Consider the following 22,554-nt stretch of genomic DNA (forward strand, 5'->3'; position numbering starts at 1 on the left):
GAAGGACCGCTGCGCCACCTTCCTGTTCAAGTGAGCACAGCACAACAAGGTGAGTCCAAAAATGTATTGTATACTGCTGGATAAATGATGTATTATGCCAGGGAGATATGTGTACTGTAGCTAAGAAAGTAATACTAAGTGTATGTTGTGTAGTAAACTGTTAGTAGCCCATGTGCCTCTCCCTACTGTTCTGACTTGGTTGTGCACATTTAGCCTATAGCCTGTTTTAGAGAAATGTCATCATCTAATATTGTAAGAGCTTTCATTGGCAGCTTATATACCCCCTTTATTTATCCTACGGTTCTGACTTGGTGTACAGGGAGAATACTGTAAGAACGGCTCATATTCTGAATTCTGTCGCTGTTCATTTCAAAAGTGCTGAACAAATAGTTATATTGACTACGTCCATCCTAGCTTGCTCATTAATGTCTTAACCGAAATTACGGATGGCCTCTTATCCACTTGTCATCCCCTTATGCCATAGTTTGTACATCTTAATTGTCAGTAGAAACAGCATTTGTTTAAGCAAGTCAGCCATATCAGCTATGCTTTTTATTAGGCATTAAATTAGTCTGAATTAACTGTTTCGCTGCCAGACAAGGCTCCGCTGATAGCCAGATGTAGCAGTGGGAAGGTGTTGGGACTCTGCTGTTGGAACATCTTCATGTAGGCCCTAACAGTTTGTGGGCACCGTTTGTCACCGCTACAGTGCAGTTGATGTATTGTTTAGTGTTGTGTTGTGTAGCGGCTTTGTTGGCATAAAATAAATGTATGCTAAAGTCGCCACTGGATAGGAGAAAATTCCATACATATAACGAGGGAATTCTTAATGTTGTTGACCAGAAAAACACAAACAAATAATTTATAATACTGTACCTACATCTGGTGCCCAGTGTGAGGATGAGATAAAATATTTAGAATATTTTTACATTTCATGCAGCCTTTTTTAGAGTTCAGTTGTTCAAATATCTGACCTTCAATGTCAGGATTGGTTCCTTTCACTTGAGTAGATTCATTGGCTAAAGAGAACCACACAACATTTAGACATTCTGAGTAGGAAAATTATCTGAAATTGAAATTGGAAACATAATTTTCTGTCTTCCAATCTCTTCCCATTTCTCCACTGACCTTGAATCATGAGATATGCACCATTTCCAAAATAGCATTCAGTATACCAGAATATTCCACAGTGATACAATCCAACATCAGTGAGGGCAACTTTCCAAAGAGTCAGATTAAAACTAATTCCATCCTTTTGCAACTTGAAATTACACTGTTTCATAGTAGGTTGTTACAAGTCCATGTCCTGGAGTGTGTTTCAGCCATATCTAGGATAACACAAGTCCACTGTGGAGAAGCTTTCAAGGGTCACAGAACCCCCTAGTGGCACCAGTTCTGTCCACACAGGCTGAGATACAGGACAGAGTACATCATTGGAGAGGGAACTATCTGCTCACAGTGTAAACCAAAGATGAACAGAGCAAAGTACAGAGATGATGTAACGGCAGTCTAGCTCTTCCTCCTCCTCGGACGAGGAGAGGAGAGAAGGATCGGAGGACCAATGTGCAGCGTGGTAATTTTCCATGAATTTAATTAACACAAAGACAAGATACTGACAAACTAATACAAAACAACAAACGACCGTGAAGCTACAAACAAAAGTGCAATGCACAAGCTACTAACGTTAGACATAGACACTATACAAAATAACAAACGAACTAACCGTCACAGTCCTATCTGGTGCAGAACACAAACACAGAGACAGGAAACAACCACCCACAATCCCCAACACAAAACAAGCCACCCATATATGATTCTCAATCAGGGACAACGATTGACAGCTGTCTCTGATTGAGAACCATATCAGGCTGAACACAGAAACAGACGAACTAGACACACAACATAGAATTCCCACCCAGCTCACGTCCTGACCAACACTAAACAAGCAAAACACATAAGAACTCTGGTCAGGACGTTACAGATGAAAACCTGCTCCAGAGTGCTTAGGACACTCAGGACCACAGACTGGGGTGAAGGTTCACCTTCCAACAGGACAACAACCCTAAGCATAAAGCCAAGACAATGCAGGAGTTGCTTCGGGTCACATCTTTGAATGTCCTTGAGTGGCCCAGCCAGAGCCCGGACTTTAACCTGATCGAACATCTCTGGAGAAACCTGAAAATAGCTCTGCAGCGACGCTCCCCATCCAACCTGACAGAGCTGGAGAGGATCTGCAGAGATGGAGAAACTCCCCCAAAACAGGTGTGCCAAGCTGGTAGCGTCATACCCGAGAAGACTCGATGCTGTCATCACTGCCAAAGGTGCTTCAACAAAGTACTGAGTAAAGTGTCTGAATACTTATGTAAATGTGATATTAAACTTTCTTTATTCAGATAAAATTGCTAAATATTCTAAACCTGGTTTTGCTTTGTCATTATGGGGTATTGTGTGTAGATTGATGAGGGAAAACAACTATTTGATCAATTTTAGAATAAGGCCGTATTGATTTGCATTTTAATGAGGGAAATAAGTATTTGACCCCCTCTCAATCAGAAAGATTTCTGGCTCCCAGGTGTCTTTTATACAGGTAACAAGCTGAGATTAGGAGCACACTCTTAATGGGAGTGCTCTTAATCTCAGTTTGTTACCTGTATAAAAGACACCTGTCCACAGAAGCAATCAATCAATCAGATCCCAAACTCTCCACCATGGCCAAGACCAAAGAGCTCTCCAAGGATGTCAGGGACAAGATTGTAGACCTACACAAGGGTGGAATGGGCTACAAGACCATCGCCAAGCAGTTTGGTGAGAAGGTGACAACAGTTGGTGCGATTATTCGCAAATGGAATAAACACAAAAGAACTATCAATCTCCCTCGGCCTGGGGCTCCATGCAAGATCTCACCTCGTGGAGTTGCACTGATTATGAGAATGGTGAGGAATCAGCCCAGAACTACACGGGAGGACCTTGTCAATGATCTCAAGGCAGCTGGGACCATAGTCACCAAGAAAACAATTGGTAACACACTACGCCGTGAAGGACTGAAATCCTGCAGCGCCCGCAAGGTCCCCCTGCTCAAGAAAGCACATATACATGCCCGTCTGAAGTTTGCCAATGAACATCTGAATGATTCAGAGGACAACTGGGTGAAAGTGTTGTGGTCAGATGAGACCAAAATGGAGCTCTTTGGCATCAACTCAACTCGCCATGTTTGGAGGAGGAGGAATGCTGCCTATGACCCCAAGAACACCATCCCCACCGTCAAACATGGAGGTGGAAACATTATGCTTTGGGGGTGTTTTTCTGCTAAGGGGACAGGACAACTTCACCGCATCAAAGGGACGATGGACGGGGCCATGTACCGTCAAATCTTGGGTGAGAACCTCCTTCCCTCATCCAGGGCATTGAAAATGGGTCGTGGATGGGTATTCCAGCATGACAATAACCCAAAACACAAGGCAACAAAGGAGTGGCTCAAGAAGAAGCACATTAAGGTCCTGGAGTGGCCTAGCCAGTCTCCAGACCTTAATCCCATAGAAAATCTGTGGAGGGAGCTGAAGGTTCGAGTTGCCAAACGTCAGCCTCGAAACCTTAATGACTTGGAGAAGTTCTGCAAAGAGGAGTGGGACAAAATACCTCCTGAGATGTGTGCAAACCTGGTGGTCAACTACAAGAAACGTCTAACCTCTGTGATTGCCAACAAGGGTTTTGCCACCAAGTACTAAGTCATGTTTTGCAGAGGGGTCAAATACTTATTTCCCTCATTAAAATGCAAATCAATTTATAACATTTTGACATGCGTTTTTCTGGATTTTTTTGTTGTTATTCTGTCTCTCACTGTTCAAATAAACCTACCATTAAAATTATAGACTGATCATTTCTTTGTCAGTGGGCAAACGTACAAAATCAGCAGGGAATCAAATACTTTTTTCCATCACTGTATATTAGAGTCAGTTTTATAAATAACTGTTTTGCTTTGGTTGGAAGCTGTCAGGTGCAACATGAACAACAAGTAAAGATAGTGAGAACAACAGTGACACCACATAGACATCCTGCGGAAAACCACATAAAGACATAGAGACACAGAGAGCAGGTAGGAGGGTCCTGTGTGCACAAAGCCAGCAGGCCCACCTGACCAAAGCGTAGATACAGCCTCGTCTTGGGCTTACAGAAGACTGCAGAGTACCTGTGAAACTGTTCACTGTGTGGGGGTGGGTGTGAGTGACATGCTATCAACACAACCAAAAGAGGACAACACATTACAGAGGAGAGATGACTTGAATGAATAGGTTGTTTCCCATACTTATTCAACTACTCCCTGGAACTCAATACAAAACACAGAAACATGAGTCATTGTCTTCGTCATATAGAGAGCACTCTGCTACCCATTTTATTTTGAGTGATTGTGTGGTTCCTCCTGGTAACTAAGCTACACTTTATAATAATTTAGTTGATGTTAGTAGTAATGATCCAGTGATGATGACTAACTAGCCTGTTTGATGCATGTGACACTATTATTCTGAAATTGATTTATAACATGATACAGATATCTAATATGCATGTAATATATTAACTCGATAAAGATTCTTAACCAAACATTGTCTTTGTTGGGCCTTTATTGACAGATATTAAGACTACACACATGATCTATCACAGGAAAGTACATTTTTAATGATTCTTAGTGAACAATTTTAACATTTTGACAATTTATAAAAGTTCATGCCAACTCTACTGTTCAGGTAGTTATGGGGACTTCCACGTACCTCATTGAAAGAGAAATGAAGTGCAGTACTTCAACCTGCACATATGCGTATTCACATTTTGTATTGTTTGTGAAAACTTCTTAATTACTATGCGTACATTGTCATATTCATATTCAATTTTCAGCAATATCAACTCTCTTCAAAACATACTCAGCTAAGAAGTCTATTTTTAGTTCAGGTTTTTCTTATGAAGAGAGTGAGTTGTGCTATTAGTGACATGGATGTTTGTGGTTTTGATGCACTGAGGTGTGTGAAGACAGTGTGTGGTGAGGACTGATGGTCATTACTGGGGGTTTGAGATGAGTTAGGCTGAGTGGAAAATCTATTTAGGGCTGTCAGAACACCACAGAGATGTGATGCAGAATACAGCTTAAAAAGAGAGTTTGAGACAACTGAAAGTTTTAGTCAGTAGAATGTACTCTACGCATGCTATTATAAACATCATGTAATCAGGATGCAATGTACCTGCAAACTTCCCAGTTTAACTTGAAGAATATGAGTGCAAATCAAACAATACATCAACATTACAGTGAATTAATGTTTTATTTGATCTAAAATGTACCACAGTATCACACCAGTAATGTTAAAAGGAGTTTGACAGAATACAAGCAATTGTAACACAATTATAATGATAAAAACACAGTGTGTAACAGAAAAGCAATGCAAGTCTTAAAGGAGGTAAATTTATGTTTCAGTCCATGTTTTGGCACCTCACCCCAGAGTACACCGTGTCTCTCTCCATGGTGCTCCTCTGTCTCTGGGTCTTTGGCTTCTTGTGGATGATATTCAGAGCAGCGTAATGGACCGATGTGAGTGTGTCATCATGTTCTTGATCCTAAGAAGAATAGCAAAACAAATTCCCACAACATCAGGAAATTACCTGAAATTTGATAGAAGGATTTGTTTACAGGTAGTCAAAGGCATACTCAGAATAGTTCACTATAAGGTCTGCATACCTGGTTATGAGAACTGGGGACTGCCGGACCACTTGGCTGAGGATGCGTTCCTTTTAGACAAACATGAAGGAATCATCATCATCAACATCATCATCATACAATGAATTAACCCAGTTTCATGACTATAACATGTAATGTATATTGCACCAACAGTTTAAGCATATATTGTGGGCAATGATAACGCTTACCGCTGCACAGCAGAGAGGTTTTCTTGTTCATCTTACACATAACACAACCAAGGACAATGATGATGATGACACAAAGAGCCAACGCTACACCCAGACAGTACACCAAGAGAACCTGGTCCTCCTTACAACCATCTGTAGAAATACAGACAGTGGAAGAGGAAATTCATGACATTTTGTTTAAGCAGGCATAAAATGTTAGAACATTTTAGAAATGTCAGAAATATCACTAACAGTCAATGTCCAGCTTGGTCCCTTTTCCAAATAGTATCTCCCCACATGAGGCTACAGCACAGTAGTAAGTCCCAGCATCAGAGAGGCTGAGGTTCCTCTTGGGGAGGTTGTAGACACAGCTCTGTGTAGGAGACCCAGCCTCAGGGCTCTTCTCACACTGATCTCTCCTGTCTCCATTGGTGTGAAGGATTCCTGGACCGGATTCTCCTGAGCCATGTCTGAACCAATAGACACTGTGTTCTCCTGCACAGGTCTTGGAGTGTATTGTACAGTTCAGAGTCACAGAGTCTCCTGGCTGGACTGACTCAGACACAGGCTGCTGGAGTATAGACATGTGGTTGGTCCCTGAATCTAAAGAGAGTGAGTAAGGTCATGGTGTGTACATTTTCTTTTCTTGCTAGACTCATTCATTTAGCATTATATGAACGCAATAAGGTACAGAATTAAGTTACCTTTGACAATTAAAGAAGTTCCTTCTCCAAATATGACTTTGCCCACTTCCATAGCACCACAGTAGTATGTAGCTGAGTCCCCTGACTCTGTCTTGGAGATGGTCAGGTTAAAGCTGTCAACACCTCTCTTCACACTCAAACGTTCAGTCTCATTAAAGTCCTTGGTAAAATAAAAACTATTTTTAGTGCGATAATATGATGATGCCATGAGAAGAGGCTTCTGTCCAACAGTTTGCTTGAACCAAGCGAGCCTGACCATCAAATTAGATTGACAAAAGCAAGTGAGTGATACACTTTGTCCCAGTTGTGTAACTATCAAAGGGTCTGGTTGGATTACATCCTTGTTAAGTGCACAACCTGTGAAGCAAACAAACGAAATAAATCAAATTATAGTATATTATCATTATTCAGACTACATAGTCATTAAAATTGATTAAAAAAGACTATGACATAAGTAAAAGGATCCACGTTTATATTTCTTACTTACCCAAATTGGTGTTAATTAAAATTATTGTCCAATATATAATCATAATTTCCTTTCTGAACTGTATAGTGTGTGGGTCTGACAACGAGGCTGTTATGCTGGTGAATGAGGACCCAAAAGCGACGTAATAGAAACAGAGTCTTTATTCCAGTATTAAACAAACAATGATTCTCCTGGATATTATCAAAGGTAAATCCAAAACAGGAAACTGAAATCCTCTCGTCAGTAGAGAGGAACGACTGGAGACGCGACCACAGACTGCAGGTCGCTTCAGGAAGGCACAGGCCGTAGCTGACATAGACACCTGCTCACACGCAGCATCTGAAGAAGGCAAAAACACGACAGGGCGGAACAAGGACACAGAACAGCAAACATCAAACAAGAATCCGACAAGGACAGAAGCGGAAAACAGAGGAAGAAATAGGGACTCTAATCAGAGGGCAAAATAGGGGACAGGTGTGAAAGAGTAAATGAGGTCGTTAGGAGAATGAGAAACAGCTGGGAGCAGGAACGATAGAGAGAGAGAGCGAGAGAGGGAGAGAGGGAGGGGGAGAGAGAGGGATAGAAAGAGGGAAAGAACCTAATAAGACCAGCAGAGGGAAGCACAGGGACAAGACATGATGATCAAAGACAAAACATGACAGTACCCCCCCACTCACCGAGCGCCTCCTGGCGCACTCGAGGAGGAACCCTGGCGGCAACGAAGGAAATCATCAATCAACGAACGGTCCAGCACGTCCCGAGATGGAACCCAACTCCTCTCCTCAGGACCGTAACCCTCCCAATCCACTAAGTACTGGTGACCACGTCCCCGAGAACGCATGTCCATGATCCTCCGTACCTTGTAAATAGGTGCGCCCTCGACAAGGACGGGGGGGGGGGAGGGAAGACGAACGGGGGCGCGAAGAAAAGGCTTGACACAGGAGACATGGAAGACAGGGTGGACGCGACGAAGATGTCGCGGAAGAAGCAGTCGCACAGCGACAGGATTGACGACCTGAGAGACACGGAACGGACCAATGAACCGCGGAGTCAACTTGCGAGAAGCTGTCGTAAGGGGAAGGTTACGAGTGGAAAGCCACACTCTCTGACCGCGACAATACCTAGGACTCTTAATCCTACGTTTATTGGCGGCTCTCACAGTCTGCGCCCTGTAACGGCAAAGTGCAGACCTGACCCTCCTCCAGGTGCGCTCACAACGTTGGACAAAAGCCTGAGCGGAGGGAACGCTGGACTCGGCGAGCTGGGACGAGAACAGAGGAGGCTGGTACCCAAGACTACTCTGAAACGGAGATAGCCCGGTAGCAGACGAAGGAAGCGAGTTGTGAGCGTACTCAGCCCAGGGGAGCTGTTCTGCCCAAGACGCAGGGTTTCGAAACGAAAGGCTGCGTAATATGCGACCAATCGACTGATTGGCCCTTTCTGCTTGACCGTTAGACTGGGGATGAAACCCGGAAGAGAGACTGACGGAAGCACCAATCAAACGACAGAACTCCCTCCAAAACTGTGACGTGAATTGCGGGCCTCTGTCTGAAACGGCGTCTAACGGGAGGCCATGAATTCTGAACACATTCTCAATGATGATTTGTGCCGTCTCCTTAGCGGAAGGAAGCTTAGCGAGGGGAATGAAATGTGCCGCCTTAGAGAACCTATCGATAACCGTAAGAATCACTGTCTTCCCCGCAGACGAAGGCAGACCGGTAATAAAGTCTAAGGCGATGTGAGACCATGGTCGAGAAGGAATGGGAAGCGGTCTGAGACGACCGGCAGGAGGAGAGTTACCTGACTTAGTCTGCGCGCAGTCCGAACAAGCAGCCACGAAACGGCGCGTGTCCCGCTCCTGAGTAGGCCACCAAAACCGCTGGCGAATAGAAGCAAGCGTACCCCGAACGCCGGGGTGGCCAGCTAACTTGGCAGAATGAGCCCACTGAAGAACAGCCAGACGAGTAGAGACAGGAACGAACAGAAGGTTACTAGGACAAGCGCGCGGCGACGCAGTGTGAGTGAGTGCTTGCTTTACCTGTCTCTCAATTCCCCAGACAGTCAACCCGACAACACGCCCTTCAGGGAGAATCCCCTCGGGGTCGGTAGAAGCCACAGAAGAACTAAAGAGACGAGATAAGGCATCAGGCTTGGTGTTCTTATTTCCCGGGCGATAGGAAATCACGAACTCGAAACGAGCGAAAAACAACGCCCAACGAGCTTGACGTGCATTAAGTCGTTTGGCAGAACGGATGTACTCAAGGTTCTTATGGTCAGTCCAAACGACAAAAGGGACGGTCGCCCCCTCCAACCACTGTCGCCATTCGCCTATGGCTAAGCGGATGGCGAGCAGTTCGCGGTTACCCACATCATAGTTGCGTTCCGATGGCGACAGGCGATGAGAAAAGTAAGCGCAAGGATGGACCTTATCGTCAGAATGGAAGCGCTGGGACAGAATGGCTCCCACGCCCACCTCTGAAGCGTCAACCTCTACAATGAATTGTTTAGTGACGTCAGGAGTAACAAGGATAGGGGCGGATGTAAAACGCTTCTTGAGAAGATCAAAAGCTCCCTGGGCGGAACCGGACCACTTAAAGCAAGTCTTGACAGAAGTCAGAGCTGTGAGAGGGGCAGCCACTTGACCGAAATTACGAATGAAACGCCGATAGAAATTAGCGAAACCGAGAAAGCGCTGCAACTCGACACGTGACTTAGGAACGGGCCAATCGCTGACAGCCTGGACCTTAGCGGGATCCATCTGAATGCCTTCAGCGGAAATAACAGAACCGAGAAATGTGACAGAGGAGACATGAAAGGCGCACTTCTCAGCCTTCACGTAGAGACAATTCTCTAAAAGGCGCTGGAGTACACGTCGAACGTGCTGAACATGAATCTCGAGTGACGGTGAAAAAATCAGGATATCGTCAAGGTAAACGAAAACAAAGATGTTCAGCATGTCTCTCAGTACATCATTAACTTTTACCGAACCTCAACCCCGTATCCGGGATCACCCCCCACCCCCCACACACTGATTAGCATAGCTAGCATAGCTTCACAAGTAGATAGTAGCATCTAAATATCATTAAATCACAAGTCCAAGACACCAGATGAAAGATACAGATCTTGTGAATAAAGCCACCATTTCAGATTTTTAAAATGTTTTACAGGGAAGACAAAATATGTAAATCTATTAGCTAAACACGTTAGCAAAATACACCACTATTCTAACTCCATCAGTTTCTTACTCCTTCAGGTGCTATCACCAATTCGGCTCAACTAAGATATTGATAGCCAATAACCTATAAAAAAAACCATCAGATGACAGTCTGATAACATATTCATGGTATAGGATAGTTTTTGTTAGAAAAAAGTGCATATTTCAGGTAGAAATCACAGTTTACAATTGCACCGACCATCACAAATCGACTAGAATTACTAGATAGAGCAACGTGTATGACCAATTTACTCATCATAAAACATTTCATAAAAATAGACAAAGCATAGCAATGGAAAGACCCAGTTCTTGTGATTTCAGACCATATTTCAGATTTTCTAAGCGTTTTTCAGCGAAAACACAATAAATCGATAAGTTAGCATACTACATGTGCAAACGTTACCAGAGCATCGATTCCAGCCAAAGAGCGCTATAACGTCAACATCGCCAAAAGATATTAATTTTTTCACTAACCTTCTCAGAATTCTTCCGATGACACTCCTGTAACATCATTTTACAACATACATATACAGTTTGTTCGAAAAGGTGCATATTTAGCCATACAAAACCGTGGTTACACAATAAAAATACTAGGAAATCAAGCCTCAATATGTCTGACGTCATCTATCAGAGTGATCTAGTTTAATTGAAAGCTAATCATATACTTGACTAAAAAATACAGGGTTGACAGGAATCGAAAGACAAATTAGTTCTTAATGCAACCGCTGATTTACATTTGTAAAATTATCCTTACTTTTCAATACAGGGTTCGCCAAGTGAAGCTACACCAAACAAAATGGCGAAATATGCGTTTAAAATATTTCGACAGAACAACAATTTATCATATTAAATATTGCTTACTATGAGCTGTTCTTCCATCATATTCTTGGGCAATGTATCCTTTCTATGTTATAAACGTCTTTTGGTCGATAGATGTCCTCTGTCCTTCGAAATATCCACTAACGATCGAACGGGACCCCAAAACGTGTCCAAAGTTTCAGAGTGCACAACAAAGAAATTCCTCAAAATCGCACTAAACGGATATAATTTCCTATAAAACGGTTTAAATTAACTACCTTATGATGTTTCTAAGTCCTATATCGAATTAAATTACAGACGGATACATTTCAAGTTGATAACCGAGCCTGTGAAAATGGCGTCCGGAGGTCCCTTCCTGCGTAAGGGCGAGCGTCGAAAGGGGGGCTACTCTCACTCCTTGGTCTTTTATAACCTCTGAGAGCTACGGAGAAGGCCCATTCCACTTCTCATTGGTTACTGACATCCAGGGGAAGGCGGGTGCAGTTCGTGTCGTTCCATAGGATAGACAGAGACCTTAAAAACTGATCTGAAACCAGAGCTTCGCTCTCAGACCTTTCACTGTCTGTCATGGATTTCGCTGTAGAAAGAGTTCTGGGTCACCCACAGACATCATTCCAACTTTGTATGAAACTAGAAAGTGTTTTCTTTCCAATAGAATTAATAATATGCATATTGTACGAGCAAGAATTGAGTACTAGGCAGTTTAATTTGGAGACGACAAAATGCTAATTCGGAACAGCACCCCCTGTAGTCGCAAGAAGTTAACTAATGCCTGAAAGACAGCTGGAGCATTAGCGAGACCGAACGGCAGAACCCGGTATTCAAAATGCCCTAACGGAGTGTTAAACGCCGTTTTCCACTCGTCCCCCTCTCTGATGCGTACGAGATGGTAAGCGTTACGAAGGTCCAATTTAGTAAAGCACCTGGCTCCCTGCAGAATCTCGAAGGCTGACGACATAAGGGGAAGCGGATAACGATTCTTAACCGTTATGTCATTCAGCCCTCGATAATCCACGCAGGGGCGCAGAGTACCGTCCTTCTTCTTAACAAAGAAAAACCCCGCTCCGGCGGGAGAGGAAGAAGGCACCACGGTACCGGCGTCGAGAGAAACAGACAGATAATCCTCGAGAGCCTTACGTTCGGGAGCCGACAGAGAGTATAGTCTACCCCGAGGGGGAGTGGTCCCCGGAAGGAGATCAATACAACAATCATACGACCGGTGAGGAGGAAGAGAGTTGGCTCTGGACCGACTGAAGACCGTGCGTAGATCATGATATTCCTCCGGCACTCCTGTCAAATCACCAGGTTCCTCCTGAGTAGAGGGGACAGAAGAAACAGGAGGGATAGCAGACATTAAACACTTCACATGACAAGAAACGTTCCAGGATAGGATAGAATTACTAGACCAATTAATAGAAGGATTATGACATACTAGCCAGGGATGACCCAAAACAACAGGTGTAAAAGGTGAACGAAAAATCAAAAAGGAAATGGTCTCACTGTGGTTACCAGATACTGTGAGGGTTAAAGGTAGTGTCTCACATCTGATACTGGGGAGAAGACTACCATCTAAGGCGAACATGGGCGTGGGCTTCCCTAACTGTCTGAGAGGAATGTCATGTTTCCGAGCCCATGCTTCGTCCATAAAACAACCCTCAGCCCCAGAGTCTATCAAAGCACTGCAGGAAGCAGCCGAACCGGTCCAGCGTAGATGGACCGACAAGGTAGTACAGGATCTTGATGGAGAGACTTGAGTAGTAGCGCTCACCAGTAGCCCTCCGCTTACTGATGAGCTCTGGCTTTTACTGGACATGACATGACAAAATGTCCAGCAGAACCGCAATAGAGGCAAAGGCGGTTGGTGATTCTCCGTTCCCTCTCCTTAGTCGAGATGCGAATACCTCCCAGCTGCATGGGCTCAGTCTCTGAGCCGGTGGGAGGAGATGGTTGAGATGCGGAGAGGGAAAGCACCGTTAACGCGAGCTCTCTTCCACGAGCTCGGTGACGAAGATCTATCCGTCGTTCTATGCGGATGGCGAGTGCAATCAAAGAGTCCACGCTGGAAGGAACCTCCCGGGAGAGAATCTCATCCTTAACCTCAGCGTGAAGTCCCTCCAGAAAACGAGCGAGCAACGCCGGCTCGTTCCAGTCACTGGAGGCAGCAAGAGTGCGAAACTCTATAGAGTAATCCGTTATGGATCGATCACCTTGACATAGGGAAGCCAGGGCCCTGGAAGCCTCCTTCCCAAAAACTGAACGATCAAAAACCCGTATCATCTCCTCTTTAAAGTTCTGATAATCGTTAGAACACTCAGCCCTTGCCTCCCAGATAGCTGTGCCCCACTCCCGAGCCCGACCAGTAAGGAGTGATATGACGTAAGCGATCCGAGCTCTCTCTCTTGAGTACGTGTTGGGCTGGAGAGAGAACACAATATCACACTGGGTGAGAAAGGAGCGACACTCAGTGGGCTGCCCAGAGTAACATGGTGGGTTATTAACCCTAGGTTCCGGAGACTCGGAAGACCAGGAAGTAGCTGGTGGCACGAGACGAAGACTCTGAAACTGTCCAGAGAGATCGGAGACCTGAGCGGCCAGGGTCTCAACGGCATGACGAGCAGCAAACAATTCCTGCTCGTGTCTGCCGAGCATTGCTCCCTGGAACTCGACGGCAGTGTTGAGAGAATCCATAGTCGCTGGGTCCATCTTGGTCGGATTCTTCTGTTATGCTGGTGAATGAGGACCCAAAAGCGACGTAATAGAAACAGAGTCTTTATTCCAGTATTAAACAAACAATGATTCTCCTGGATATTATCAAAGGTAAATCCAAAACAGGAAACTGAAATCCTCTCGTCAGTAGAGAGGAACGACTGGAGACGCGACCACAGACTGCAGGTCGCTTCAGGAAGGCACAGGCCGTAGCTGACATAGACACCTGCTCACACGCAGCATCTGAAGAAGGCAAAAACACGACAGGGCGGAACAAGGACACAGAACAGCAAACATCAAACAAGAATCCGACAAGGACAGAAGCGGAAAACAGAGGAAGAAATAGGGACTCTAATCAGAGGGCAAAATAGGGGACAGGTGTGAAAGAGTAAATGAGGTCGTTAGGAGAATGAGAAACAGCTGGGAGCAGGAACGGAACGATAGAGAGAGAGAGCGAGAGAGGGAGAGAGGGAGGGGGAGAGAGAGGGATAGAAAGAGGGAAAGAACCTAATAAGACCAGCAGAGGGAAGCACAGGGACAAGACATGATGATCAAAGACAAAACATGACAGAGGCACCTTTTATATGATGACACTCATTGGTTAATCATCATGAAGTAGGCGGAAACTCTGAACTAAGTGATATTATTGGCTGTCTGAACAGGCATAAAACATGTGATAAAAACTTCAATCTAACATGTGTGCTTAGGCATACCATAGTTAGAACAGCCCTTCACATTATGTAATGTCAGAGTTACTGGTTTATATTTTTTCATCATTTGGGTTAGTGGCTGTGACTATTGGTACATACATGTATGTCCTCTTTGACATACACATGGGGTTTACATTGTATTTCTCACTTCATGTCTGTAGAAGGCAGTTCAAGCTTTCAGGAGGAAGTGAACTCTGGTGAGGTTGGCACCTTTTTGACAAAATAAAGATGTGATTTTGATACCTGGTGCAAATAAGTGGTAAGAAGTAAGAAGTCATTAAACTAGGAAATAAAATTATGCTTATTGAACTATCACACCAACATAAAGGCAGGTTACAGACTTCCATGTTAAAACCATTATCATAAAAAGTAAGAGTTCAGACATTTGCGAAATCATTATATACGTACATTTTGTTGTACACTTCTACAAAAACAGATGTATCCAGTCAGTCAATCTCAGCCACTATTGCTGAGGATTTGAGACTCATGACACAATCCTAGTATCAGCTTTCACAGTTGCTGGACAATTTTGCTCTGCATCTGAGTTATTTTACATTTATATTAGGTGAAGCAAGCCCTTTCAATAGCATCCTACAGCAAATGAGAAATCTATATAATCGCCAGTTCACACGGACACTGTCAAGATTAAAGGGGAATTCAGAGGAGGGGTGGGGCTTAATTTAGAATGATGCTGATTGGATGACTGTCACGTTCTGACCTTAGTTCCTTTTTTATGTCTCTATTTTGGTTTGGTCAGGGCGTGAGTTGGGGTGGGCATTCTATGTTTTGTGCTATGTTTTGTATTTCTGTGTTTGGCTTGGTATGGTTCCCAATCAGAGGCAGCTGTAAATCGTTGTCTCTGATTGAGAACCATACTTAGGTAGCCTGTTCCCACCTGTGTTTGTGGGTAGTTGTTTCCTGTTTTGTGTTGTGTCACCTGATAGGACTGTTACGTTTTTTCGTTGTTTCACCTTTGTTATTTTGTTTTCAGTGTTCAGTTTAATAAATTTAACATGGACACGTACCACTCTGCATTTTGGTCCGATCCTTCCTATTCCTCATCAGACGAGGACGACGATCGTTACAATGACCCTCACATGTCACATCCTGTCTTGATGACACACCAGAGTAGATGATTTCTTCCTCTCTCTGTTCTCTCAGTTCTGTCCTCTGTCTCCTGGGCTTGGCACTCTTCTTGTCAGCTAACTTCATGGCAGTGTAGTTCAAGGCATCATCGTCACTCTGGACAGTGGTGGAAAAAGTACCCAATTGTCATACTTGAGTAAAAGTAAAGATACCTTAATAAAAATGACTCAAGTAGGGCCTCCCGAGTGGCGCAGTAGACTAAGGCACTGCATTGCAGTGCTACCTGTGCCACTAGAGATTCTGAGTTTGAGTCCAGGCTCTGTCGCAGCCGGCCGCAACTGGGTAACCCATGGGGCGGTGCACATTTGGACCAGCGTCGTTAGGGAAGTGTTTGGCCGGTAGGGATGTCCTTGTCACATCACGGGCCGGGCACAGTACACGCTGACACCTGTTGCCAGATGTAGGTGTTTCCTCTGACACATTGGTGTGGCTGGCCCTTCTGGCTTAAGTGGGCATTGTTTTGAGAAGCAGTGCGGCTTGGTTGTGTTGTGTTTTGGAGGATGCACGGCTCCCGACCTTTACCTCTCCTGAGTCTGTATGGGAGTTGCGTGATGAGACAAGACTGTAACTACCAATTGGGTTAAAAAAAAATGATTAAAGTGAAAGTCACCCAATAAAATACTACTTGAGTGAAAGTCTAAAAATATTTAGTTTTTATACAAAAGTATAAATATTTTCAAATTCTGCATATTAAGCAAACCAGATGGTGCCATTTTCTTGTTTTTATTTATTTACGGGAAGCCATGGGCACACTCCAATACTCAGACATAATTTACAAACGAAGCATGTATGTTTAGTGAGTCCGCCAGATCATGGGCAGTAGGGATGACCAGGGCTGTTCTACTGATAAGTGCATGAATTGGACCCTTTTCCTGTCCTGCTAAGCATTCAGAATGTAACAAGTACTTTTAGTGTCAGGGAAAAAAGTAAAAAGTACATTATTTTCTTTAGGAATGTAGTGAAGTAAAAGTAAAAGTTGACAAAAATATAAATAGTAAAGTAAAGTACAGATACCCCAAAAAGCTACTTAAGTAGTACTTTAAAGTATTTTTACTTAAGTACTTTACACCACTGACCGTGGAGCTATGGGGATGAAACATAGACTCACTCAATTCAGACTCTATTATTAGGTCTAACTACAGCTCATGCTGTCTGCAATACTATGTACTGCAGCTGGCCAACAGAGGGCTTGTCCACCCAAAGTAAGAGACACAACAGCAAGAGTCAGTGGATCCTTTACTTCATGTTTTTCTTGCCATTGTGGTCCATGGGAGTCATACAGTAGTTGGGACCTGGTTGGCCACATGTTATGACACTGTCATCCTCTAGGGCCTCTATCACTTCCACACAGTCACTTCATAACACAGAGAAACAGAAAACATGTCAATAGTCTTTACTTAACCAACAACACCTCATATACTATTTATTCTGTAATGTATTGACAGATAAAATCCCTCCCATTATATAATTAGAAGGAGGCTCTTTCTTCTTGGCCCAGATGATGATGACACTTTACATCACACTTCAAACCACGGTTTGTGTTTAACTACGGACTTCAGATATCTAGGTCAAATTACCTAATAAATAGTTCATTGTGGTTTTTCACAGATTTCAGTAGACTATATATAGATAACTTGCTGCCTCATAAAAATAGTATTCTATTGTTGATAAAAAGGACAACATGAAGAGCAAAAAATTATGTCATACAACTGACTGACACCACTGAGACATCCTGCTGAAACCACATAAAGAGAGACAGAGGGAGAAAGAAACACAGAGAGAGACATAGAGGGTCCTGTGCAGAAGGCCAACAGGCCTTACCAAAGTGTAGAAAGCTACAGCCTTGTGTATTGTTCATAGCAGACCGCAGAATACATGTACACAAGGCTGTGGCATGCAATCAGTAGGCTTATGTCTTAGAGAAAGCAAAGAAGAAAACCTCCTACACTACAACTGCATGATATTTTCTGTAACATGATGCATGGGACTTCCTGACTCCATGTAAATGAAGACATTGACCTTTACATTGTAAGCACTGTGTTTAGAGACCATTGTTGCAGTAAGGGGTGTGAAGAGTATGGTGGCCTTGAGAGGGAAAGTAGTGCAGAGTGTTGGTGCAGGTCAGTCTTCCTGTGTTAAAAGTCTATGAAAGTTAGTTTCCAATAGTGGAAAGTCACTGTAACACCCTCCACTATGACCACAGAGGTGTATGAACAGAATGCATTGAGTTCAACTTGTTGACATTATTTTGGTTTAACAGTTGGAAATGCTTTATTTTTCTTTACACATGCAAATCAAATATAAAATGAGTTTGACACAGAAACAATGCATTAAATTATTTGTACTTTGTGTTACACTTAAAATAGCTATCATCACATTATACTGAAGCATTCATATAGAGCTAGTTATTAAAGAGGTATCTTGCATACAATGACAACTGTTTCATTCATCCAGTTCTCCTGTCTGATCCCAGAGTACACCATCTCTTCCTACATGTTGCTTCTCTGTCTTCTAGACCTGTTCTTCTTGTTGCTCAGATTCAGAGCTACATAATGGAGACTGTCTGCATCTTGGGCCTGTGTGAAACAGAACTGTATTTTTAACATTAAATGTAATAATTTCCTCCTGAGCCATGTCTGAACTAATAGACACTGTGTTCTCCTGCACAGGTCTCAGTGTGTATTGTGCAGTTCAGAGTCACAGAGTCTCCTGGCTGGACCGTCTCAGACACAGATTGCTGGAGCACAGTCATGTTTCTGAAATGGACAAAAAGGTCTATTAACCCATAGAATTTCTAGAATATCACGGCAGCAAGTGTTCTAACTGATGATTTGTTAAATTAAAATCTCATCTGATTAAGGAAATACCTCATATTTACACCATAAATCTCTATATTCAGATTTAAAAAACAAACTTTAACTTTTTCTTTGATCCTTCTCCAAACTCCATATTGTTGCTAAAAGAGCTCCCACATCGTATGTGCCAGAGTCTATCAGCTGCATGTCTGAGATCCTTAGGTGATTCTTTTCTTGGCCATTTTCCACCGAGAAGCGAGGGTTATCCTTAAACTCCTGATAGAATGTTGCGTTCCTTTCAAACTTATTGACAGTTGAGGAGAACTGAAGTTTATCTCCCAAGGTTTGCTTGTACCAAGAGAACAATACTGCCTTGTCACTTTCATGAAAGCAGTGCAAAATCACTATGTCTTCAACGTTGGCTGACATGAGACCACTCTCTTGACGTATGGATGAAGACTCAGTTCCAGCTAGCACATCAACTAGAGAACATGAAAACATATTAACTATGCTATAAGTTACCCCAAATAAAACTTTAGATTGTCAAAGTGTCTGTACAACAATAATTGGACATCACATACTGCAAGCAGAGAAATATAAAATATTGACTTACCCATCTCTACGAGAAGTGGAAATATATGACAGTGTGATCATCCTTAAAGTTGTCATCCACTTCACAACTTGTTCTGACTCAGAATAGTTGTCTTATAAGTAGATTCTCATCATTATAGATGTATTACATATTAAGTACTTATTATTGAATTGTGGCATCCATTATTCTTTATCACTGCAGCTACTGTTGTAAAAGAGAGTCATAGTTGTGACCTTTTTGGAACATGCATGCTATGACACTGTCATCCACGAGGGCTTCAATCACCACAAAGTCACTTCACCTCACTTAAAACATCTATGGAGAAAACACAGCAAACACAATACAGTAGTCTTCTTTTAGTGATCTCTCATTCAGGAGAAACTCATGGCTGATATCTACACTCATAGACATTTCTAATAGTTTACATGAACGACTGCTCATTCGAAAAGAAATTGCAATTTACACTACAGTTCAAAAGTTTGGGGCCACTTAGAAATGTCCTTGTTTTTGAAAGAAAAGCACATTTTGGTTCATTAAAATAACATAAAATTGAACAGAAATACAGTGTAGATATTGATAATTGTTATAAATTATAATTGTAGCTGGAAACGGCAGATTTTTTATGGAATATCTACATATGCGTACAGAGGCCCATTATCAGAAACCATCACTCCTGTGTTTCAATGGCACGTTGTGTTAGCTAATCCAAGTTTATCATTTAAAAGGCTAATTGATCATTAGAAAACTCTTTAGAAATTATGCTTAGCAAAGCTGAAAACTGTTGTTCTGATATTAAAAAATTGCCTTCTTTAGACTAGTTGAGTATCTGGAGCATCAACGTTTGTGGATTCGATTACAGGCTCAAAATGGCCAGAAATAAATAACTTTCTTCGAAAACTCGTCAGTCTATTCTTGTTCTGAGAAATGAAGGCTATTCCATGCAAGAAATTGTTAAGAAACTAAAGCTCTCATACAACGCTGTGTACTACTCCCTTCACAGAACAGCGCAAACTGGCTCTAACCAGAATAGAAAGAGGAGTGGGAGGCCAAGGTGCACAACTGAGCAAGAGGACAGGTACATTAGAGTGTCTAGTTTGGGAAACAGACGCCTCACAGGTCCTCAACTGCCAGCTTCATTAAATAGTACCCGCAAAATACCGGTCTCAACTTCAACAGTGAAGAGGCGACTCCGAGATGCTGGTCTTCTAGGCAGAGTTGCAAAGAAAAAGCCATATCTCAGAATGGCCAATAAAAAGAAAAGATTAAGATGGGCAAAAGAACACAGACAATAGACAGAGGAAGATTGGAAAAAAGTATTATGGACAGACAAATCTAAGTTTGAGGTGTTCGAATCACAAAGAAGAACATTTGTGAGACAGAAAAAATGAAAATATGCTGGAGGAGTGCTTGACGCAATGGTGGAGGCAACGTGATGGTCTGGGGATGCTTTGGTGGTGGTAAAGTGGGACATTTATACAGGGTAAAAGGGATTTAGAAGAAGGAAGGCTATCACTCCATTTTGCAACGCCATGCCATACCCTGTGGACGGTGCCTAATTGGAGCCAATTTCCTCCAACAAAAGCACAATGACCCAAAGCACAGCTCCAAACTATGCAAGAACTATTTAGGGAAGAAGCAGTCAGCTGGTATTCTGTCTATAATGGAGTGGCCAGCACTGTCACCGGATCTCAACCCTATTGAGCTGTTGTGGGAGCAGCTTGACCGTATGGTACGTAAGAAGTGCCCATCAAGCCAATCCAACTTGTGGGAGGTGCTTCAGGAAGCATGTGGTGAAATCTCTTCAGATTACCTCAACAAATTGACAACTAGAATGTCAAAGGTCTGCAAGGCTGTAATTGCTGCAAGTGGACGATTCTTTGACGAAAGCAAAGTTTGAAGGACACAATTATTATTTAAATTAAAAATCATTATTTATAACCTTGTCAACTTCTTGACTATATTTCCTATTCATTTTGCAACTCATTTCATGTATGTTTTCATGGAAAACAAGGACCCCAAACCTTTAAACGGTAATATACATATTTACGAGTGTTTGTCTTGTTGTCTGTCTCTGTGGTTGCCGGTCCGTCTGCTGGAGAGAGTCGACAGAAAGGTCTCTAGTTGCGTTCCTAGTGGATAAGTCAGGCATACCCATGTTGTCGCATAGAATAGATGTTTCGGCGGTTGTCGGTATTCTTCGTCCTAGGCTAAGTATATTTCCAGCTGCAAACTGAAAAGTCCTCATCTAAGATTTGCTCCTTCGTGGCAATGTTTTAGAGTTTAACCATTTCTAGCTGTGTAGCCAACGTTACACACTGCATGGTCTTAGAAATTCAACCATTTGCAACCTTTGCTTACACCGTGGTTTGCGTGGTCTGGTGTGAATTGCGTCAAGGGGGCTTTTATACTTGGGTAGAAAAGGGGCCGTTTCATCATGTTTGTCCCCACCTGGGCGTGGCTACTGACTGTGCACAAGTTACCATAAAACAACCAATTCTCATTTAGAAGACTAAATCACATTGTTATCTTTTCAAAAGTATTCTTATACTTAGTCATTCATCTTATACAACATTCAGATGTAAACCTGACAGCTGTAAACCTGACAGATGTAAACCTGACAGATGTAAACCTGACAGCTGGTAAATGTACACTTTAAGAGAAACAGTTATGTGTGTTTCCTGTCTTCATGAGATCACCAAATGAAACACACTCAACATGACTGTCCCTTAAGTGTCCATGGACCATTCCCACACTCTCAAAAATAGAAATATTGTTTAATTCTCCCATTTTGGGGATTAGGAGTTTGGGCAAGATGCTCTTTGTTCTCCGTAGACTCTCTCTCTCAAAACTGCATGGCAGTTTCTACCAGGTATTTATGACCGTTGTAAAACCTGATGTGGGAGAGACTGAGAGAGGGGGGGAGCCACGATATACACCCAAAAAGGGCCACGCTGTGACAGATCCCTAACCTCAACCCCATCTAACACCTTTGGGATGAATTGGAACGCCGACTGTGAGCCAGGCCTAATCCCCCCAACATCAGTGACCGGCCTCACTAATGCTCTTGTGGCTGAATGGAAGCAAGTCCCCGCAGCAATGTTCCAATATCTACTGTAGTGGAAAGCCTTCCCAGAAGAGTGGAGGCTGTTATAGCATTAAAGGGGATCATCTCCATATTAATGCCAATGATTTTGAAATTAGATGTTTGACGAGCAGGTGTCCACATACGTTTGGTGTATGTAAATACAGTACCAGTCAAAAGTTTGGACACACCTACTAATTCAAGGGTTTTTCTTTATTTTGACTATTTTCTCCATTGTAGAATAATAGTGAAGACATCAAAACTATGACATTTTTCTAACAAAAATTGCCTTCTTTAGACTAGTTGAGTATCTGGAGCATCAGCGTTTGTGGATTCGATTACAGGCTCAAAATGGCCAGAAATAAAGAACTTTCTTCTAAAACTTGTCACATATAGAATCATGTAGTAACCACAAAAGTGTTACACAAATCAAA

The 22,554-nt window shown here is 42.8% G+C and overlaps 1 pseudogene; it reads right to left on the minus strand.

Moving 5' to 3' along the window:
* Positions 1-5,454: 5,454 nt before the first annotated feature.
* LOC120030249 lies at positions 5,455-19,115 on the minus strand (annotated as a pseudogene).
* Positions 19,116-22,554: the final 3,439 nt, after the last annotated feature.

The sequence above is a fragment of the Salvelinus namaycush genome, chromosome 36 (assembly GCF_016432855.1).
Source record: "Salvelinus namaycush isolate Seneca chromosome 36, SaNama_1.0, whole genome shotgun sequence".
NCBI lineage: Eukaryota > Metazoa > Chordata > Actinopteri > Salmoniformes > Salmonidae > Salvelinus > Salvelinus namaycush.